The sequence below is a fragment of the Equus caballus genome, chromosome 15, assembly GCF_041296265.1.
Source record: "Equus caballus isolate H_3958 breed thoroughbred chromosome 15, TB-T2T, whole genome shotgun sequence".
Taxonomy (NCBI): domain Eukaryota; kingdom Metazoa; phylum Chordata; class Mammalia; order Perissodactyla; family Equidae; genus Equus; species Equus caballus.
Window position 1 is genome coordinate 53,560,027 of NC_091698.1, and position 24,301 is coordinate 53,584,327.

The 24,301-nt window shown below is 37.5% G+C and overlaps 2 long non-coding RNA genes across 2 annotated transcripts in view; one reads left to right on the top strand and one right to left on the bottom strand.

Annotated features, from left to right (window-relative positions):
- The window catches only part of LOC111768091 (uncharacterized), a 91,358-nt gene that overhangs the window by 65,893 nt on the left and 1,164 nt on the right, over positions 1 to 24,301 (top strand). The window contains exons 5-6 of the long non-coding RNA XR_002800133.2: positions 8,476 to 8,602; positions 16,662 to 16,847. This is a non-coding gene — a long non-coding RNA (uncharacterized lncRNA). The remainder of the gene's footprint in view (positions 1 to 8,475; positions 8,603 to 16,661; positions 16,848 to 24,301) is intronic.
- LOC138917681 (uncharacterized) lies at positions 1,734 to 16,063 on the bottom strand. The gene is made up of 4 exons (XR_011426037.1): positions 15,906 to 16,063; positions 5,134 to 5,258; positions 4,731 to 4,874; positions 1,734 to 4,039 (listed from the first exon to the last, which is right to left on the bottom strand). It is a non-coding gene; the product is annotated as an uncharacterized lncRNA (long non-coding RNA).

Here is a 24,301-nt window from a genome sequence, read left to right on the forward strand (position 1 = left end):
ATATTTTTCCACAGAACTTCGTTAATAAAAATACTTTTTTGGTGTTACACTTCAGAATATATGAGATAGATTTTGGTTTCGTGAAGTTTTAGTCATACTAACTTAAAAATACATGCATTTTGGATGAATTTCACCAGCTATGCTATTCTCACTGCAAGTGAATTCATTTGTTCAGTCAACAAATATTTTTTGAGTGGCTTCTATGTCAGTCAGATTTTAGGTGATAGGAATACAGAGAGGAATATGGCATACCCCCTACTCAAAAATGTATGGTCTAATAATCACAGTAATTGTGTAGATGATCATGTTTCAGATATAGAAAGCTGTATCAGAAGACAAAGGTGAGCTTCAGGGTATCGAGGGCCTGGTTGTCATGGTCACTGCTGTATCCCCAGCATACATGATAGGTCTGGCACATTAAAGAAACTTAGAAAATATTTTTGGATAAATAGGTGAAGGTTTCCACAATTATATGCTATTTTTACTGTTTTATGTGGTTCTTATATAGTCCAGCATTGTCTCGAAACTGGAAATGCCTAATTTATTGGCAATAATCTGAAAAGAGTAATGAATGCATTCTTTCTTACCCTCCTCAGTGTGCAAATATCATTCTCATGTCAAATCTTCAGATTGCTTGTTTTTAATTCATTTATCCTGCTCACATAAGTGGGCTGAGGGCCACAGAAAAACCCCTATGGAAAAAAGGCATCCATCCTGTGCAGCCTCCTTACTCCCAAGTCACCAATGCCTCTCTGTTCTCCGAAGATTCTGACTTCTACACCAGCCTTTACTCTTTGCCTAGGCCCTTGGACTTAGTGGCCTGGTTTTGAGCTGATTGCCCTGATGTGGTCCAAGATGCCCCCACTCAGGGCAACTTCCAGCATTTTAATCCTGCCGTGAACCTTGACCAGAAAGAGGTGACGATCTTGCAATGGTCCTGAAGAACCAGGCTAAGACTTTTACTAATATCCCTATTTGTTTGATGCATGTATTCTTTAAAAGGTTAGTATTATTGTGGAGGAATTAGCAACTAGGGCCCAGGCCAAAACGAGGTGGGTTAATACCATACATTATAAGATAGCTATCAACAATGAGGACAAAATACCTTTTCCAAGATTGCTAAAACAGGCTGAACCAACTGATTTATCCCTGATCATTTTACCTCATCTACCCATCCTGCCCTTGGGCTATGTTAAGAAGATACTAGAAGGAGGGAGAATATCAGGCTTGTGGTTCATCCTCCCTTGGGGGAGAAGAAGGAGACTTCTCCTCCCACCCCAAGCCAACTGGGCAAGGGAGGAGCAAGAGAGCCAGTAGGAAGCCCAGTAAGAAGAGGCTATGAGATGTACCACTGAGGGGCCAGGTGGTGGCTGTTTGTGGACGAGATGGAGCTAGGGTGGCATCTCCTACTTCAGGGATTCCTGCAGCAGGCAAGCCTTGCCTCTGAAGAACTCACACATGCACCCCACAAAGAAGGCAGAATTTGGGCGACTGTCACACAGAGGGCATCTCCAAAACCACAATGTTAACCGGAGAGAAGCAACAACCCACTGAGAGAGGAAGAAATCTTTGTCCCAGTCATCTGTCTGTCCTGCCCAACACTGCAAAGTTCAGCTTTGGAAGAGGGAAGCGGGAGAGACATCTCAGAAATCAGGCTGTCTAATATTCAGGACCTCAGGTCAGTTCTGCCCTAGGAGAAAAGGGAAAATGAGATTTCAATTGAGAATGAGATTAAAGTCTTTAAATAGAGTTTTAATAACCAAAATGAGTAGTTAATGGAATCTGAAAGTTAGCAATCTAACTTTCCTAGAAGTTCTAGAAGTTAAGTGTAGGAAGGCGAGATTCCGCAGACCTCTGTTGAAAGCAAGGATTGGAGAAAAAGAAATCCTTTTCATGTCTAAATCCTCTGAGTTGAGACATAATCAAGCCCTCCTGGAACAGAGTTTATCAGTTGTTATGTAATAATGAATATCAGCTTCAACTCTGGCTGGCATATTAAGCTCTCAAGCAGGACACTTCATGGGTACAGCCTCACAGGTGCTCCATACTTAGGGTTTAATGTTCTGTGGTCACCATCTTGAAATTCTTAATGCTTTCATCTTCAAATCTGTGTTTTGTGATTAAAGTCTGATGGGGCATTGAAGCACATGCCCACAACTCAGAGCCTCAGCTCATGCACGTCCCACTTCCCACCACCTCCTAGATGGGTTCTCCACTGCCCAACTCCCTGTTCCCTGATTCCCAGAGCCCCATCCAACCTCCTTCTCACTGTCCCCACCCAGTAGTGGCTGATGCCATTTGCCCCATGTGGAGGCCTGGGTGCAGGCATAGGGATGGGGTTAGTCAGGCATGAGTGGTGCCATCCCCACCCTGGGCTGATAGTGCCACAGCATGTTGGACAGCAACTCGGCAGAATGAGCCTCTAGCCAACCCTGATCCAGGAATCTAGGGCATCCAGAGGTCTCTTGTCCATTATGGGTTGGGGAGACTTCCTCACCCCTGATGGGGGAGCAGTGCATTGGTCTAGTGGCTAGTCGGGGAGTGGGGGGTGGACCCAGAAGTTGGTGGGCCACATGGGGCCACCCCTCCCTGACTTGAGAGGGTCTACATTCATCACACGAGGATCTCCATGCCTGAGGGAGCGCTGTGTTAAATAGCAAATTAAAAACACTATGAGGGCCAGCCCTGTGGCATAGTGGTTAAGTTTGGCATGCTCTGCTTCAGGGGCCTGGATTTGTGGGTTCTGATCCCAGGCGCAGACCTACACCACCCGTCAGCCATGCTGTGGTGGTGACCCACACATAAAGTAGAGGAAGATTGGCATAGATGTTAGCTCAGGGCTAAGCTTCCTCAAGCAAAAAGGAGGAGGATTGGCAACAGATGTTAGGTCAGGGCTAATCTTCCTCAGCAAAAAAAAAACAAAAGAACCCCACCATAACAGGTTGAGAGAGAGAAAGTGGAAGAAAGGAAAAACCTTTTTATATTAGTCCCTTTAATAACACACATTTCCTGCTTTTTAAACAAAGAGTTCTTCATTTTCATTTTGTCCCAGGTCCTGCAATGATGAACCCAGTCCTGCTCTCAAGCCTCCTTTCCCCAGGGAAAGATTAATTTCCTATTTGTGAGTGTTTTGAACCTGGCTCACAATGCCTAAAGACGTGACAATGCTTTCCAGGCCAGCTTACTACCTCCATCCAGGGCAGATTCAGGTTCATGGAACTGAAGCTTATATAGGGAGCACTCCTACAAAAAAATTATAAATATAAAATTTCTAGGTCCCTTCACAGGACCTTGGAGGACGCCTGTGCAAGTGAGGGGTCCTGAAGCTTATGCCTCATTAGCTTTATGGTAGCTCCACTCCTGCTTTCATATCATGCATTCTACTCACTTGTGGATGCACTTTAAGAATATAGAAGTTTCTTGAGAAATACAGAACCTCTCTTGCTTACCTTGAAACCCATAAATCACAAGCTAAGCAGTCATATTTTTTTGACAGGGGAAGGGTGAACTTTCGTTGAGGTCCTCGTGATTACAATATTTTTCTTCCACTCTGCTTTTCTGTCACAGAGGGGTTACTTGTGGCCTCCCTGGGAGGTCTCTTGTGCTGAGCTATTCCTAGACTCCTTTCTTTATGAAAACTCTTGTCAGTTAAATGATACTGGGCTGCTGAGTTCTGCTAATACTATATACAAGGAAGAAAAAAGTTTCCTCTTCCTTCAATTTTTGCAGTCTCTGCTTAATTGATTTTATCCCTATTTGAGAAGCTGTGTGGTTCTACACAAATTGAAAGCACAAATAGAGTCGCCCTGATGGCCTAGTGGTTAAATAAAGTCCAGCACTTTCACCACTTTGGTGGCCCGGGTTTGTTTCCCAGTCGTGGAACCACACCACTCGTCTGTCAGTTTTCATGCTGTGGCGGCAGCTCACAGAGAAGAACCAGAAGAACTTATAACTAGGATATACAACCATGCATGGAGGCTTTGGGAGGAAAAAAAAGAGGGAAATTGGCAACTGATGTTAGCTCAGGATGAATCCTTCCCTGTAAAAAAAAAAAAAAAGAAAGCACAAATAAATGTAATAATTCTTTTAAAAAATAAGAATAGAGATTTTTCAAAAATGTTATACAGAAATATAACAATATATTATATAGATACACACACACATATATACTGAAATTACTGAAATAAGAGCATCTTTTATCTTTACAAAATTCTATTGGAGATTCATTCCCCTCTCCTATACTAGTTCTTTGTTCCTATCAACTTTTCCTAGAGAGGTAAAATACAATAAAAATTGCAACTGCTCTCTTAGGATAATTCAAGGGAGAGAAAATATTTTACTACATTGTGGGAAAATGTTGTTAAAAGTTTGAATTATCCATATTAGTCATCTATCCTGACAAGATTTACCATATAATTGCCTTTCATTCCACACTGTGTGGCACAGATTATAGTTTAACTCTATAATGAAATGGCCAAGCAGAGATGATTGGAGATTAGATTGTTGGCTCTGTCAATGACAGAATTTTTGGCAAAAGATTCCAGCTGCTAATGGGAAATACAATTTATTAGATGGGTTAAAAAAAACAAACTTATCTGAGGTTGGTTGAAATGGATCCTACTTGTGAAGTTCCTTTGTGAAAGGAAGTGGTCTCAATGAATTAAGAAATTTTGTGCTTGTATCAGTAAGGATAGACTGCCTTTGTTGTAGTAACAAACAACCCCCCTTACCTTAGAGGCTTGATCATAACAAATATTTACTTCTTGCCCACTCTACGTGCAGAACCCAGCTCAGCAAGAGGATGTCTGTTCATCTTAGTGACTCAGGGACCAAGGCTCAAAGAGGTTCCATATCAACATGTGCTTCTCTGATTACTACAGTAGGAGAGAAGAGAAACGTGTGAATAATGCTCTGGCTCTTAAAGGATTTGCCTGGAAGTGACACATATCATTTATACTCACATTTCATTAGCCAAAGTAAATTACCTGTCCATGTGTAACTTCAGGACAGGGAGGTACAATCCTATCATATCCCTGGCAGAGCTGGGATATTTAGAACAGCCCTAATGGCTACTCCCCTTTTGGTCACCAAATATTTGATTCATTCCATTTCTGATATGCAAAATATACTCACCCACTCCCTAAGGAAGAAAGCCTCAAATCCCATGCAATTATGGCATCAAGTTCATAATCTGAGACCTTTGGGTAAGATGTGGTAGTTTCAAATCATGATGCTGCTCCTCTAGATCCTACCTGTACCTGTGAAATAAAAAATAAAGAAATACCTACCTGCTGCCACCCAATATATAATGTTAGTACAGGGACAGGATAATTGTAATAAATATTCTCCTTGGGGAAAATGGTAAATACATGGCAAACGGGGTCTTTAGGAATTCTGAAATCCTGCTAGGGAGAACTTTTGAGGGCTCACTACCTGTAGTTACCTGGTGAAGGAATGTTAGCTGATTAAGCCCTGATTTTGAGAAGTGTTTTTTGCTCATTGTTCTGCCTTCTGAAAGATTCTTCCCTTTTCATGTTCCTCTTTGGCCAAATCAGAAGTAGACATTGGGGAATATGCCCTCTTTCAGGACTGAGCAGCTTTCTCAGCCCAATTCCTGCTAGTGGACAGTGAGAGGCCCAAGGGTTGTTTTAAATCTCAAATAGTTACAGTCTCTTTTGGTCTAGGAGGTTGGCTCTTTTGGCAGTATAACTCTCTCAAAAATTTGGTAGGGTTTTCAATCTGTTTGATTCTTGTCTGCTCCAATTGCCAGTAACTACCCCCATAGTTCTGTTTGAGACATGGTTCTGCCATGCTTTTTTTGCTTTCTTGTCCCCATATCTCTGTCTCTTAATTGTAGATGTGTCTATTTGGAGCTAACTACACTTTGTTGAGAGAATCATACTTAATCTCTTTTCCCTGAGCTGTTTTGACCAATTGAAAGGATTTGCTCTCACTTAATTGAGTCTTTACTCTGAGACACCTTATGGATTCAGAGATTTGGTTTATCTTCTGAGAGTATGAAAAGCCTGGTCAGAAACTCCTGAACAGGAACAAGGAGTTAATTTTCTAGGTAAATGGTTCTCAAAATGTGGTTTCCAACCAGAAAAATCAACACCTAGGAACTTGTTAGAAATGCAGATTATCAGACCTCACCCTTGACCTGCTGATAAAAGCAGAAACTCTGGGTGTAAGACCTAGCAAATGTTGGAGACCTCATCAGTCTGGGTACCCTGACTTAGGATATGGAGCTGATTTTCCCAGGCAATGCACAATGTAGCATGAGTGAAAATAAACTCTGTTGTTTTAAGCCACTGAGATATTTATTTTTGTTGCCATATCATAGTCTAAACTGATCCAGTATAGGTATTGATAAAGAAATTGGTACCTGGGGTGAGGTGCTGCCATAGTAAAAAATCTAAAATTAGCAGTTTACAGTCTTGTGTCACTTAATGATGGGGACATGTTCTGAGAAATTCATTGTTAGGTGATTTCGTTGTTGTGTGAACATCATCGAGAGTATTTGCACAAACCTAGATGGTATAGGCTACTACACACCTAGGCTATATAGTACTAATCTTATGGGACCACCATTATATATGTAGTCTGTCACTGACTGAAACATCATTATGTGGCAAATGACTGTATATAATAATAATAATAAATCTTTAAAAAATCTAAAAAAAAATACAAAAACATGGTCCACATTACACTACCTCCAACTCCTACTACACATATATAACCACTTAGGTCCTATACCCATCCTGTTGCAAGTAATTGGTGTATAGGCCGCCTGTAAGAGACTTTGGGGTGAGCATAGTGTGGAGGTAAGCTTGGATATATGATATTAGGCAGGTCACTTTACCTCTCTGTCTGAATTTTCTCGTCTGTGAAATTCTATTACAGGACCAACAAACAAAACCTTTATGTACTGTACAAAACTTTACTAAGTACTTTCACATAGTTTTCGCTCCTTTTTTTTTTTTTTAAAGATCTTATTTTTCCTTTTTCTCCCAAATCCCCCAGATACGTAGTCGTGGGGGTTTTTTTAGTTGTGGGTTCTTCTAGTTGTGGCACTTGGGAAGCTGCCTCAGCATGGCTTGATGAGCGGTGCCATATCCGAGCCCAGGATCTGAACCGGCGAAACCCCAGGCTGCCGCAGCAGAGCACAGGAACTTAACCACTCGGCCACGGGCCGGCCCCTAGTTTTCCCTCCTTTAATTCACACAAAACCTTAGAGAGGAAGTTATTAGTATTCCTATTTTGGGTGAGGAAACTAGAACTCGAAGAGACTAAATGATTTGCCAGTTCATGACAGAGTCAAGATTCCCAACTTTATGTTCTACTCCCACCACAGCTGCTCCTTGTTTCAGGATTTAATGAATTCTGGATTTAATGAATTCAGGATTCATTATTTAATGAAATTTAATAAATTTCAGGATTTAATGAATTCAATTTAAATTCTTAAATTCTATAGGAAATGTATAATGTATATTTGTATTATTTTTTATCAGAAACCAGGATATCACAAAGCGATGGTAATCAGTGACAAGAATTTTCCATATGATTTACATAATTCTCCATTATTAAATGACTGACAGACCCTAAAATGGGACTGCATCCTGCTTAAGTTGTTATAGTAACAATGCACGCAACAATTCAGAAAATACAGAATTTTTACAAAATACTACTTCTATCACTCCAACCAAGTATAGCCAAGCAAGATTACTTTTAAAACAGTGAATATATACTATCCTCAGTGGAAACGGCAAAACTAGTTCTGAGTTGTTAAATGCTTAGGGCAACTCAAGAACATTCTGAATTCCAGTTCATTGATGCAGAATATAACTCAAAACCCACAGAATGTTTGGGAGAAATTAGAAACAAAAATTTCCCCCATTTGAGGTTCATGTTACAACTAAGAAGTATCTTTTCTTCATTAAGCAAAACTAATTGAAAATACCTTTTGATTGAATATTTAATCTTCTATCTGAGGTTTTATTATCTTTACAGGAAATGCAATGAGAATTGTCTAGTCTGTGATCTCAATCAGTGCCTAGGAAACATTTCTCCAAGGGAGATTCTCAAGGAAAGGGTAGGATATTTTGCTCTTAAGTTATTAGTTTTCTAGGTAGTGAGTGTGCAGACAAATTATATTCTCCCTGTTGTATATGTGTCTTGGGTTTTGCTAATGGACATTAGTATTTTTTTGCACTAGTTTTTAAATGTCAGTTACATAAAATAAATTGAAAACATTTGTTAAAGCCAAGACTAGGATGTTGGCTTTTCAAACAACCTATTGGAATTTCAAAGCTTTGGCCTGTGAGATGCTGCTGGCAAGAACAATTTCATGATATCAGAAAAAAATTTTTAAACATTACGTTGGCATGGATACACATAGTTGGAAATTTGCTCACTAAGATCAACTTTTGTTGTTTTTATTTTAGTTTCTCATCTCTTGAATATTTTCTTTCCCAGTTGTAGCAGAGTTTGCCAGATGTGCATCTAAACACTGCCCTGCCTCCTTCTTCCACTCCAATAAAAGACACATGGCTGGCCAGCTATACGGCATGTCCTTGCTCCTCCTGCTATTAGACGTGGTCAGGTGGGTAAGTTTACTTGAATGTAATTTGAGTAGTCTTGCCCTATGAAAACCTCCCACACATGCTCCTCCACGATGGTAGCCTGGCTCCAAGATGGATCGCAACAATTGACTCCTGGTATTTATGTCCCTGTGTAATGCCCTCCTCTATTGAATATGGCTGACGTATGTAACTAATAAGATATTGGAGATATGATAGACTGTGATTTCCAAGTCTAGGTCATAAAAGATATTGCAACTTTTCTCTTACCCTTTTAGATCAGTTTCTCTGAGGGAAGCCAGCTGCCATGTTGTCAGGACATTCAAACAATTCTATAGAGAGGTCTGTGTGGCAGAGAACTAAGGCCACCTGCCCACAACCAGCCACACTGGAAGTAAATACTTCAGCCCTAGTTAAGCCTTCAAATGACTTTAGCTACAACAAACATCTAACTGCAAACTTGTGAAAGACTGAACCAGAACTGTTCAGCTAAGCCACTTCCAAATTCCTGACCCACAGAAACTATGATATGATAAATATTAAATTGTTGTTTTATACTGCTAAGTTTGTTATGCAGCAATAGCTAACTGATACATCCAGTCAGCTGAATGACAATGCTTATGGCATTCTTGGAAGCCACCTGTAGAAGAGTACAGAGCTGTAATCAGCTCAGGTTCCTGAATGACTGTGTAAAGGAGAACCTTCTCCTCTAGTTTCTCCACTCCCCACATCAACCTGGACTGTTGAGCGGGAAATAAACTTCTTTAGAGCCATTATATTTGGGCATCTAGATTTTACAATAGTTTAGCCAGTCTTAACTAATACATAAACTTTGTATTATATTTCTTTCTTACTTGAAGCCTTACGTATATATGAGGATATTATTCCTCTGAGCAAGGACTACTATTGGAATAGTTCTTTAAACACTATCAGAAACATTTTATTGGTTAAAAGCTGTGTGATTAAATATTCAAAGCACTTTCCCCACTTGCAAATACTATTTTATTTGCCTAGAACTCCGTGTTTACTAGCATAGTTGCAGTTGATACTATGGCACCCTGCCCAGATCCCCTTTACTTACTTGAAACACCTACCCGCTGTAAGTGGAGAGATCCTGTGAGTGGTGGCTGGTAATGGCTTGCAGCTAACCCTTTTCTCCAGGGAATTGCCATCAACCAATGGGAGCCAACTCACTCAGGAAATCATGCCCCCTCCATAGATGACCCACAACCAATGGCCAAATAACATGATGGTATAAAAGTCCAGCCGTCTTGCCACAAAGGATGACAGGTCTGTGTGCTGTTTATATCCAGAACCCTCTCCTCTGTAGATTGGGCCAAGATTAGACTTTACCTCATCCTTGCTCGGCAGCTCTTTTTGCTTCTCCTTTTCCTCCCTTACAGGTTTTTCCCAAAGAGTGCTCCCTCAGTAACCCACATTCACCCAAATCCCTATCTCAGATTCTTCTTCCAAGGAATCTGATCTAAGACTACCTACTTCCATGAAACTGGACAGGAGAGGTGAGATCTTCTTCTCAGTTATTTACATTACTGATATATTTGATTCATGAGTGAAGAAACTGTATTCTCAGTCAAAAACCTTGAAAAAGACTTAAAAAGAGAAAAACAGTAGAGAAATCTAAGAAAGCCAAAAGCTGATCTGAAGATATCAAGAAAATTGATAAATTCTAACATTGATAAAGAAAAAGATACAACACAAACTATCAATATCAGAAATAAAAGAGAGATTATCACTACACATCCTACAGACATTAAAAGGATAAGAGAATATTATGAAAAATGTATACCAAAAGATCTGACAACTTAGATAAAATGGATAAATTTCTTGAAAAATGCAAGTTACCAAAGTCTACACAGATTAAACAGAAAATACTAATATTAAATAAATTAAATAGAGCCAGCCTGGTGGCGCAGCAGTTAAGTGCACACATTCCACTTCGGCAACCCAGAGTTTGCCGGTTTGGATCCTGGGTGCAGATGTGGCACCACTTGGCACACCATGCTGTGGTAGGCATCCCACATATAGAGTAGAGGAAGAGGGGCACGGATGTTAGCTCAGGGACAGTCTTCCTCAGCAAAAAGAGGAGGATTGGCAGCAGTTAGCTCAGGGCTAATCTTCCTCAAAAAAAAAAAAAATTTAATATATTGTGAAAAACTTTCCAAAACGGAAAACTGTAGATCCAAATGGTTTCATTGGTGAATCCTACCAAACAATCATGAGGGAAATAACACTAATCTTATAAAAACTCTTACAAAAAATAGAGAAAAGGGAATACTTTCCTGCTTGTTTGTGAGACCATCATAATCCTAATCTTACAACTTGACAAAGACATTGCAAGAAAAGAAAATTGTCTACCAATATTTCTCATGAACATAGATCCAAACATCCTTGAAAGATTGATTAGTTGACTTCAACAATATATAACAGGAATAATATACCATGACGAAGAAGGATATAGCCCAAGAAGGCAAGGTTGGTTTAACACTCAAAAATCAATCACTATAACCACATTAACAAAATAAAGGAGAAAAAAAGACAAGACCATTTCCATACATGCAGAGAAAACATTTGTCAAAATTCATCATCCATTTATAAAAACACCCTTAACAAACTAGGAATAAGAAGGAACTTCTCAATTTCATAAAAGGCACCTACAAAAACCTACAGCTAATATCACATTTAATGCTCACACATGAATACTTTCCCCCTAAAATTGGGAACAAGGATTGGAGGCCCACTTTCTCAACTGCTATTCAACATTGTAATGGAGGTCCTAGCCATTGCAATAAGGCAAGAAAAAAAAGAATAAAAATTGGAAAGGAAGAAGTAAAACTCTCTCTATTTACAGATTAAAATAAAATTATATCTTTCCAGTTTATTTTGCCAGAGCTGTGAGTAAAATAAATGCAATTGTTAAAAAAGTCCTTGAGTTCAAATGAACTTTCCCTCTGAGTTAGAGTTTTTAGTTTCTGAGGAATTATATGGTAGGTTCTTCTAATTACAGTTGTATAACTAAACCTTGGCAAATTTGTCAGGTAATAGAAATTTCTTTTAGTGCCTTTCTATCTTTTGGAGTTTTAAGCATATCTTTCACCCGTTCTGATGTCTCCCTGTGTGTCCTAACTACCTAGTGGCCAGAGGCAATGCAGTCTCCCAGTCTGTTTTTCTTTAATAACATCTAATTCTTCAAAATTATTTCTCTTTTCTTATCTCTTTTGTCATAAAAAATACATATACTTCTCTCATCATCTCAGACCCCTAGTCAGAGTTCTCACAGAAAGAAAACATCTGAAAACCTATTTTACACAATAAGCTCACTGTTAAATATGTTGTCTCTCTCAAGGATATTTGCATTGAAAAAGCATGTTTATAGACAATAATGACAAAATTAAGATAACACAGAAACTATAGGCTGGGAATATATTAAATATTTAATATAGTTGTTTCACATAATATGGCAGGCTAGGCACCTGGTTTGTCCTTCTTTAATAAGACAATAAAAACAATTCTAGATTATGTATTTGAGAATATTTAAGCATCAGTGAATTATAAGAAAGTAAGGAATTCTCAGATCAAAGACTAAAAGAGGGAGGAAACCCAAAGAAGTAAGTGTAGCATTTTAATCAGCTTTCTTTCTCAGTGCACTGGCTAAATTGTATGAATTTGAACTTTGGTTATCATGGACTCAAAGGACCCACGGAGCAGGAGACAAAGACCAGGGCCCTCCAAAGAAAGTAGTTTAATCCCTACCTCAATAAAGGTAGCTCCTCCACTACCTCAATAAAGCTGAGACATCAAAGTTTTAAATACTCAGTGTAAGCATGACCTAGAAATAAACTCACCCCTTTCCTGTCCCTGGGGGTCTACAAAGAAAATAAATAGTCTTCACTCTCAGCATGGAGGAGAGGAGGTAAAAACGTTGCTAAGAATTTGGAACCACAAGATGGTCCTCACACAGGTTTGTAGCACAAATTCACAGGAACTGTTTGTTACCAAAAACCTCAAAATGAGAATTTAAATTACAGTATCTCAGACTTGTAGTGCCTCCATAAAACTGGTCAGAAACAAACGCAAATTCAATCTGGAGCATCCTACCCTCATCTCAGACTTCAAAGAGTTCCAAAAAAGTAAAACTTTAAGTAAGATGAACAGCTCACGGGGAAAAAAATGACAAAACACACAAGTAAAAAAAGATACCATGAGGGCTGGCCCCATGACCGAGTGGTTAAGTTTGCATGCTCTGCTGCAGGCGGCCCAGTGTTTCATTGGTTCGAACCTGGGCGCGGACACGGCACTGCTCATCAAACCACGCTGAGGCAGCGTCCCACATGCCACAACTAGAGGGATCCACAAGGAAGAATATACAACTATGTACTGGGGGTCTTTGGGGAGAAAAAGGAAAAAAATAAAATCTTTAAAAAGAAAAAAAGATACCATGAGGGGCTGGCCCCGTGGCCAAGTGGTTAAGTTCGTGCGCTCCGCTGCAGGCAGCCCAGTGTTTCATTGGTTCAGATCCTGGGCGTGGACATGGCACTGCTCATCAAACCATGCTGAGGCAGCGTCCCACATACCACAACTAGAAGGACCCACAACGAAGAATATACAACTATGTACCGGGGTGGGGGGGGGGGGGGTGGGCTTTGGAGAGAAAAAGGAAAAAATAAAATGTTTAAAAAAAATAAAAAAATAAAAATAAAAATAAAATTTAAAAAAAAGATACCATGAGTGATAAACAGCAGAAATCAGTGTTTCCAGGAATATGCTCACATATATTTTAGACACAAACTATAAAATTAAAATTTTTGCTATGCTTACAGAAATAGAAGATAAGCTTCAAAGTGTGTGCCAGGAATAAAATATTACCAAAACATACAGAGCAATAGGTAGAAAAAATAATATATTTTGACCAAATGAGATTTATCCTAATAATTCAAGATTGGTTTAATACTAGAAAATCAGTTAGTGCAATTCACGAGATTAACAGATCAAAGGAGAAAATTTATGATTATCTCAATAGTTGCAGAAAAGATGTTTGATAAAATTTCACATTCATTAGTAATAAAAACCCCTAGATAACTGGAAATAGAAGAAGATTTCTCAGCCTAATTTAAAAGTAATTAAAACTCAAGAAAACATTATATTTAATGGTTATTTTCTCTAAGATTGAGAACAAGATAAGGATGCCCACTTCTATTTAACATTGTGGGGGATCAGAATTGGCCACCCCAAAATGTGTCTCTTTGACATGAGGATTATTTTGGGCTGGTTATTTTTAAAAACTGTAGACATGGGGGAAGTTCTGAAAAGTAGAATTTACCCTTTGTAAGATAACATTTACATTTGTAAGGGAAACCTCCATCTGCAAAGGTATCTCCCTCTCTGTACCAGGAAGAAGGGGGGATGACATTATCTCTAGAAACTTGTCAACATGGAAGGCAAGCCCTTAAATCTGCATAATAATCTGACTCTTGTTTACTGTGCTTTTCTAGGAATCTCCCATAACTGACTCTCCCCACCCCAACATCCTCCTTTGTCTCTAGCTGAAGGTGGTATTTAAGATGAGAGCCTACACCGTTTTGGCAAGTTGCTCAGTTTTCCTGAGTGTCTCCCATGTATACATGTTATAGAGCTTTGTTTGATTTTTCCTGTTATTCTGTCTCATGTGAATTTAATTCATAGCCCAGCCAGAAGGACCCAGAGGGTAGAGGATTTGCCTTCCACCCCTGCAACATCATATTGCACATACTAGTCATTGAATAAAAGCAAGAACAAAATATAAAAAGAATAAGGATTGGAAAGGGGAAAATACTATCATTGTTCTCAAATGATATTGTTGTTGAATTTAAAAAATTCAAAATGGTCACCAATAAAATGTTTTCCCAGCTAATTGAACACCAATAAATTTTTAGTGAATGTGAAATTAGCAGAAGTTGCCAAATACCAACTCAATATACAAAAATTTATTACATTTTTATATAGCAGCACCAGTTAATAAAATATATATATATATATCCCACATGTATATTTTTAAAAGCATGAAATATCTAGGTATTAATCTAACAAAACATATGCAAAATTTTTAAGAAGAAATAGACTAGAAAACTCTATATTGTAAAGATAACTATTGTCCCCAATTTAATCTACAGAATCAATGCAATCTCAATCAAATCTCCAATAGATTTTTTAAAGTGGAACTTCATAGTCATATTCTAAAATTTATATGGAAATACAAAGAAAAAAATAGCTAAGTCGCTCTTGAAGAGGGCAAATAAGTTTAGGAGACTTGCCCTACACACTTCAAGACATTATAAATCATTAGTTCTTAAGATCGTGAATTATTGGTGCTGGATAGACAAATAGATCAATGCAGCAGAATTAAAGCCCAGAAATAGACACAGTCATATATAGATAATAGATACATGACAGAAGTGGCATTGTGGGTGATGGGAAAAGAATGGATTTTTCAATAAATGATACTGGATAAAGACATCCATATGGGGGAAAAAAATTACATTGGCTCTCTATCCCTCACTATAATCAAAATTAATTTGTGGGAGAAATAAAGATCAAAAAGAGGCAAAATTAAAGGCTTTGAAAGATAATACAGTAAAATATCTTTGTGGTGACAGAGTACAGAAGGATTTCTTAAACAAAGTACAAAAAATCAAACATAAAGGAAAAGGTAAAAATTAAGAACTTATCATCAAAAGACATCATAAAGAGAGTGCAAAGACTAGCTAAAACTAGAAGCTATTTGTAGCATGTGTTACTAAGATCTAATACCTACTACAAATCAGTAAGAAAATAACAAAATATTCAGTAGACAAGTGGACAAGAGATTTGACCAAACATTCCACAAAAGAAGAAACTAAACGGCCCATTAGCACATGAAAACATGTTCAACCTAACTAGTTATCAAGGAAATGCAAAAGCAATAAGATACCATTTTATACCCATCAGATTGACAAAAATTTAAAAATAGACAATACCATGGGTTGATGAGCATTTGTATTAATGAGAACTCAGCTGTGCTGGTGAGATTATAAATGGGCACCGAAACTTTGAAATATAGTTTGGCACTACCTCGTAAAGATGAATAGAGGCATACTTTACAACCCAGGAATTCCACTCTTTGGTATATACTCCTGTTACTCTTCCTCATGTTCATCCAGAGATATACAGGAGAACTTTTGTGGCAAAATTGTAACAGTAGCTCTTGTGTTAGTCAAGGTTCTCCAGAGAAACAGAACCAATAGGATGCATATAGAGAGAGAAAGAGATTTATTTTAAGGATTTGGCTCATACCTTGTGGAGGCTTGGCAAGTCCACAATCTGTTGGGAGAGGCCAGCAGGCAGAGACTCCGGAAAGAGCTGCAGTTTGAGTCCAAAGGCAGTCTGCTGGCAAACCAGGACGAACCAATGTTGCATATGAAGCGTGAAGGCAATTTGCTGACAGAATTCCCTCTTGCACAGGGGAGGTCAGCCTTTTGTTCTACTCAGACTTTCAACTGATTGGATGAGATCTACCCACATAATGGAGGGCAATCTGCTTTTCTCAAAGTCTGCTGATTTAAATTTAAATCTCATCCAAAAATACCCACACAGAAACATCCAAATATCTAGGCACCATGGCCCAGCCAAATTAATACATAAAATTAACCATTACAGTCCCAAACTAGAAACAATCTAAATGTCCATCACTGGTAAACTGGATGAATAAATTGTGGCCTATACACATAATAAATACTAAATTACTATTGTGGTAAGCAAAATTCTAAGTTGGCCCCCATGGTCTCTACCACTGCTGTTACACTATAATTTCTCCTTCAATGCAGGCAGAACTTATGATTTGCTTCTAACAAATAGAATATGACAAATGCCATGAGATGTTACTCTCTTGAATAGGTTATGTTATATGGCAAAGATGATGGGATATCACCCTCATGATTGCATGTGTGTGTGTCTCCATATATTTATGTTTACATGTGTATGTGTATATACATACATACATATACACACATACCCACATATATCTATGTCTGTATCTATATATCTAAGTAGACCCCTCTCTCCTCCTGGCCTCGAAGAAGCAAGCTGCCATGAGTTCTCAAGCTGCAAGAAAATGAATTCTGCCAACAACCTGAGCGAGCTTGGACGCAGATCCTTCCCCAGTTAAGCCTCCAGATGACAATGTGGCCCAGCTGACACCTTGACTGCAGCTTTGTAAGACCTGAGCAGAGAACCCAGGTAAGTCACACCTGGACTCTTGACCTGTGGAAACCATGAGATAATAAATGAGTGATGTTTTAAGCCACTAAATTTGTGGTAATTTATTACACAGTATATAAAACTATTGCAACTATATGGAAATAAAAATCAACAAACTACAGCTATATGTATTAATATAGATGAGTCTTATAAACATAATTTTGAGCAAAAGAAGAAAGTCATAAAGAATACAAAGTGGTCCCATTTGCATGATGTTTGAAATAGATAAAACCCAACCAATATGTAATTTAGGAAGGCATACATAAAGGATAAAGTTTTAAAGAAAAGCAAAGGAAAAAAATCACAAAAGATAGGAGAGTAGGTTATTTCTGGAACAGAGTTTGGGACCCACAAAGAGCTTTTAACATATTAGCAATGTTCTATTTCATAACCAGAGCTCATTTTATAATTACATATATATACTTTTCTATATGTATACTATATGTTTTACAATGAAGCTAACAAATATTAAAAACTATTTAATTTATAAAATATACATTTTTATATTTATGGCCAGCTACCCCACAAACCTCTAGCCCAATCTCTCCTCCTTATGGTGGAATGATTTGAGGTCAGACAAACCTAAATTCACATCTTAATTCTGTCACTTCCTTGCTGTATGATCTTAATGCGGAGCTAAAACATCAATATCCAGACTCTACACTTTCCAGATGAAAGGGCTATAGTAAAACAACGGTTGAAAAATCATTACCTTGTTTAATGAAAAAATAAATTTAAAATAAACAGTTATGAATTCTAACTATACATATAAATACTATGTGTATATTTTTTAATTAAAAAATGATAGTAATCACCCAACAGTGTAGAAAGACTGGTACTCATATGTTGCTGATAGCATTGCAATCTGATACAGTCTTTCAATGGAGTAGATTTAACCACATTAGAAATATGAAATGAGATATTAAAGTATTGCCATTCTTTACTCAGGATTTCTACTTTGGGAAATCTAAGGTTATTTAGGAAAATAATCTTAAAAAGTCTGAATCAAGCCAATGTGTACAGTAACGTTTAAGGCAGAAATATTTATGAAAACAAAACTTGAAACTATTGAAATTCCTTAGTCTTTGTAAATTCTCAAAGTAGAGCACATTAACAATAAAAATAATGTGATAAATATGTGCCTTATATTGTTATGTGGACATATTAAACAACGTCAAATGAACCACCAGAACCAAACATACTTTCACATGCTGTGTACTTAAAAATATCTGCAGAAGCATTGGAAATATCAGAGATAGTTAAAACAATATAAATAGTTGCATTAGGTTTATGGGAGTATTCAATGAAGTGATTATGATTTTTAAAATAAGTGGGTACATATTTAACATGAAGGAATATATTTAATGATGGAATTTCAGGCAGTGTTACAGACAGATGGTGAAACTATTTGTGCAGGAAGTGGGGGTGGTTAGGGGAAAGGGGAACCTAAAAATCTCACCACATGGAAAGTTTCTATAATCAGAGGGTTTTTCTCTGTGTTGTGCAGGCTGTGGAGCCAAAAGGAAAGAATCATACAGAAAATTTCTCAAAGGGAAGAAAAACTGGAAGGACTATACTTGGAAAAATGTGATTGTAAATTAATTTCTCTTTAGGATGTAAGCTGCTTTCTTTTCCTTTCTTTGTTTCTTTTATTTTTTTTCTAAAGCAATTGCAACTTAATGATTCACTTCAGTATTTGAGAGAGACTCTCAGCTTTCCAGGGTGAGTCTGAATCCTGTGTGCCTTGGTCTGACTACTTCGTTTCATGTCAACATTGAAAGAAGTCTGAAAAGTATAACAATGGAAGAACATAATCATTCATAGAATGGTATCCAGGTGCTTTGATGGAAGCAATATTAAGGTGGTTCTATTCTGAGTCTTATCTCAATTTTAGTAATTTTAGTAAATTAAGTATTTTATTAAATTAACCAAAAAAGGAATGAAGTGCCAACCACAGGCCAGCATAAAAGAAGGCCAGGGAACAAGAGGAGAGAACTGCACAGCTACTGAAGCTTTCAGATGAGAGCAGTTTAGAAACAAGGAAGAGGGCACTGCCTCCTTAATCAGAATCAATGAAGTATAGGTGTTCTGCTTAGAGAGAAAGTGAATGCAGATGAAAGTGTTATGCATCTGAGAGCATTATGACTTCAACAGATCACTACTTCTCAATCTCAGTTTCTCCAGTTATAAATAAAAGGAGAAATAACTCCCTCTCTCCACCATCCCTCTGTACCCCCACCATTCATACATCACACATACAATGTATCGTGACTATAGATTAGAGAAATCAATTTTTTTTTCAGAACATGATGTGCAGTTGTCCCTGCATCAAGTGGCTTATTACACTTTACTCAAGACTACCTATGTTCTTTACATTGTTATGTGATTTCTACCTAAGAATTTTTTTAGAGATTCACAAAGAATGAAAAGCAGTGAATGAATTTTTAACTTGACTTTCCGTGGTATTAAAATTGTAAGAAGTATGAAAAGATCAAATAGACAATCAATTTTTACATTTAAGCAGCTCATGATTAAAAAAAAAAACTTTTAGTATCACAAGGTCTACAATGTAATCTCCTTAATAACATCACCTGATATCAAGTTGCTCAACTGTACACATGACCTTTCAAATAGAACTCCATCTCTTAATGCTGTGAACCGTCATGCAAGTATTCATAACTTGAGATTAAATTTCATATACATTATTTGAGAAGTCTACATAAGACCAACGCAATATTTTTCTAAAAATCCTATTCTCTTGTCTCCAGGTATATTTTGATACATTAAGGAAAAAAACAACTGCAGTATCAACAAATCCCTTTAGAATCTAAAGTTTAGATAATGTCACAAACTATTCAAAGGAATTAGTAAGTCTTTCCAGCAGCTGTTCTTCCATTTCCCCTGACAGCATCAGGTGACAAGGACAGGCAGTAACCAAATCCATTTAGTGTTAGGTGTGACTCCAAAAGAACATCGACGACCTTACTGAAATAATTGAGTCTGATGCTCTAAGGAATAATCAAATAGGGTAGCCATGTGGCAGGCTGCACATACCACCCTGGCACCAAGCTTCATTTAGTGTATGGCTTGAAATTTTCTTGGAACAACAATGTGCAAGAAAGGAGAACAGCTCAGAAGAAAAAGTGCTGGAGTCAGACAGATCTAGATTCAAATTCTAGCCTGTCACATCAACCCCACTGACCCTTGTTTACTCATCTGTAACATAAAAATACAAACAACACCAATTCCACAAAGTTGTTTGAAGATTAAAGGGATATAAACAACCTATTTAGCATAAAAATAGAAGCTCAAGAAATGTTAGTTCCTTTCCTCCCATTTTCCTGGGTCATGCTAGCCTTTCTTATTTATCTTACTTCTTAAATATTTTCAATTATAGCATTCTTAGTTTCTTTACAGTCTAGTTAATGAGATGCAATTGATAATATTGTGCTCTATGTTGTTAATACAAACACTGAGTGTTGAGTTTCCCTGGTGCTGCTTGGTGTATTACCCAGACATTCTACAAGGTCATGGTCTGTGGCATTGTGCAGAGCATACAACAAACAATCCATCAACATTTTTATGTCATTTTGTATGGGTCTTTTTTGTTAGTTACCACTGCTGTGGGGTTTTGTGTTGATAATCTAAAGATAATCTCATTAGAATTTTGTAGATAAAAAAAGAAGCTTCATAGTAATAACCAGCTGTATAAAATAACAAGACTAGACTCTTAGTGAAACCTACTTCATTAGTGAGAAGATATGGATCAAGCAGGGCACTATAAACTCTGATGTGACCATACCATAATGGTCCTTTGGACTATTACATAATGAAGTAGGAAGGCCAGACCTATTTAACAAAATACTAGGTCTCTCTATAATACTCAGTGAGCATCATCTACAAGTTACATGACACTTTAATTAAGAGGACCACTGAAATGACAAACTGAAATATAGATATTGAAATAGACACTTTCCTTCCTTCCTTCCTTCCTTCCTTCCTTCCTTCCTTCCTTCCTTCCTTTTCTTCTTTCCCTTTTTTGTTTCTTGCTTTCCATTTTATCTTTTTTCCAGAAAGAATAACAGGCTACTGACAAAAACACACATGTTACAATAAGATGAACTTAGAGATTGAGGAGACTAATATTCCTGGACATGCAATCAAGAAATTCCTCTAGGTTTGGCCAAAAGTTAGAGATCAGGACTGAGACAAGTCCAAGCACACATTATCGCAATCGCAAAGTATGCCTGAAATGTGATGAGAACTTTATCTGAAGTTCAGCTATTCCATATCATTCAGTTTCCTCTTCTTTCACTAAATTAAAATTAACAATTTTTTATTAACCAGTAGCTGTTGTATGATCTAATTTTAATAACATTATCTGTTTATCTTTCTGTTTGACTAACCTTTTATCTATACATAGTCATAGAGAGATGTCTGGAATAATATTCACGTAGTGTTAGCAATGGTTATTTTCTGATGATAAGAGAGGGTAATTTTTTTGCCTTATTGTTGTGCTTTTCTTAATTGCTTGAATTTTCTAAATGAGCATGGATCTTAAAAAAAATAAAAACAAAGTTGTTATTCTTTTAAAAAATAAAATCATCCAAAACAATGACTTCCCACTTATCCAGCTTCTGGTTAGAAGTGACAAATATAGAATGAGAAGTTACATGGTCAAGCCATTAAATATTAAGAGGAAAAAAGTGTAAATATTGTAATTACCCAAGTGAACCAACAGAATTTAAGATTCAAAGTATCAAAACCAGAAATCACTGAAAGGAGGTAAGCAGCAAGGGAGAGAAATAATCATTAACTATAGTGAAATACAAAAGACTTTGATTCTGCTAAGGCCATTTCCTGCTCAATTAAACAGTTAAATAAAACATTTATTTGTAACACTTGGTTACCAGAGATTCTGGGGAGAAAATCAGCCTTGGGAAAAAAAGAAGGTTCCAGGGACCTGAGACTGGCTCCCTAGCTACACCTTGATGGCACCACAAAAGATGTGCTTTGTCTCAGTATTCTTGAAGGATAAGCTTACAGCAAAGTAAGAGGGGTTGCACGTTCCTGATCATTAGAGTCAGCCTTTGGCCAGAAAACACCAACATTCTTCCCTGTGGACAGAGTTACAACCAACAGCTGTTAGTCACCAAATTCAAAGTACTGTTAGTTACACCTTTAGATTACAGCCACACACACAGTGAATAATCATATCTTCCCATAAAAAATGTACTTTGTGGCTTGTAAACAAACAGTAGATAATATATGGCAGGAAGGAAGTTTACTTAGATAGCAAATTCACTAATTGAAGGTATCTATTTACACTTTGGTTGTGAAGCCCAATCATTTGTTAAAGATTCATGCCTTGATAGCTTGAAAGTGACAAAAGTTGTGCAGTGAACTCAAGATGTATGAAAATCAATGAAGACACTAATGACTTAAATTTAGGCAGGGCTATCTTTCTTTAAAGTGATAAGCGAAATCTGAAGTGTTGGTCAGAATGTGGAGAAATTGGCTCTTTCATATACTTATAGGGGGAGCATAAATTGGTACAACCACTTTGGAAAACTGTTTGGCATTATCTCCTAAGGCCTGACATACACATACCCTATGACCCAGCCATTCTACTCCTAGGTATATACTTAACAGAAATGCATATATATGTGCAGCCAAAGACATATATGAGAGTGTTTGTAGCACCACCTTTTCTAATAGCCTCAAAATGCAAACAACCCAAACGCCCATCAAGAGCAGAATGGATAAATTGTAGTATGATCACACAAGGGAAGACTGTACAGCAGTGAGAAGGAACAAACTACAACTATCCACAACAATGTGAATGAAGCCAGACACAATGTAGTACATACTGTATGAGTCCATGTGTATAAATTACAAAAACAGGCAAAACAAATCTATGATGTTAGAAGTTAGGATAGTGATTACTCTCGGGGTTAAAATTGTGAAAAGAGCAAGAAGGGGATTTCTGGGAGCTGATGATGTCTGGGTCTTGCTCTGGGTGCTAGATTCATGTGTTCAGTTTGTGAAAATTCAATGAGCTGCATACACTTAAGATGTATGTACTGTTCTGTTTATCTATTAGATAAAACAGATAAATTCTGTTTATACTTAGATAAAAAGCTAAAAAAAAGTAATAAATATTTATCCTTTATGACAGCTTTAACTTGCCCTCACTTATTACTATGCCTATAGCTATGAATATAATCAATATTTGATGTTCAGGCAGTATTTGGTCTTTGACCAAGTTAAAGATTAAAAATTCAGATATATATATGCTTGAAAAATAACCGTTTATTTCTAAAAGCAACATGATGAAACATAAAGACAAAAATTAAAATGTTTTCTTATTTGTTATAAGCATTCTGGCCTTTCTCATTTCCCACTTCTGGATTGAGCTGACCTCAAGCAAATCTATGATCTTGAGGCGGGGGGGTTTGTTCTCAAGAACAATCAGGTGTCAGTAGTAGTCATAATAAAAAATAAGAACCTGAGTAATAGAAGTACCATTTACTGAACATTTTGTTGTGAGATTATAGATAAATCAAGTATTATAAGTGAAACAACGTGAGGAACACAATCATCTCCGTGAGTCAGGCTGAAAAAGGGGTTTCGCCTGAAATACTGAGACTCACAGAGCAGGTAATACAAACGAGTAGAGCAGGCCAGATAAAATACAGTGGGGTCTGGTGGTGGGGTGTGGGAAAACTACAGAACTCGTAAACAGTGGTTCTCAGAGCATTGCTAGACCAGACACACCTCAGGAACTAGAGAGAAATTCAAATTATCAGGCCCCAATCAAGACCTGCTGAATCAGAACCTCTGGGGGTGGAGCCTAGTACTGAGTTTTAACAAGCTCTCCAGTTTTAACAAGCTTGATTCTGATGCACACTCATGTATGAGAACCACTGATCTAGATGTATTATAATTTTTAAAAATATATTTTTTACTCACGTGGGCTTTAAAAAGTATCATCTGGGGCCCGGCCCGTGGTCAAGTGGTTAAGTTTGCACACTCCACTGGGGCAGCCCAGGGTTTCGCAGGTTCATATCCTGGGCGTGGACATGGCACCGCTTGTCAGGCTGTGCTGAGGCGGCATCCCACATAGCACAACAAGAAGGACCCACAACTATGTACTGGGGGACTTTGGGGAGAAGAAAAAAAGGGAAGAAGATTGGCAACAGATGTTAGCTCAGGTGCCAATCTTAAAAAAAAAAATCATCTGGCCGGATTTGACCACAGGCCGCCAATTATAACTCCTATTGAGAATCAAGTGAAAAAACGAAAACCTGAATTGTTTATATGTCAGTTCTGTATTTCCTTTTTCTACGATAGAGAAAGATAGTATGTGGTAATGCTCGAACCTAAGTTTTATCCTCTCCAGGAATCAGGCATATCTGGGCATGCTTGGGGTC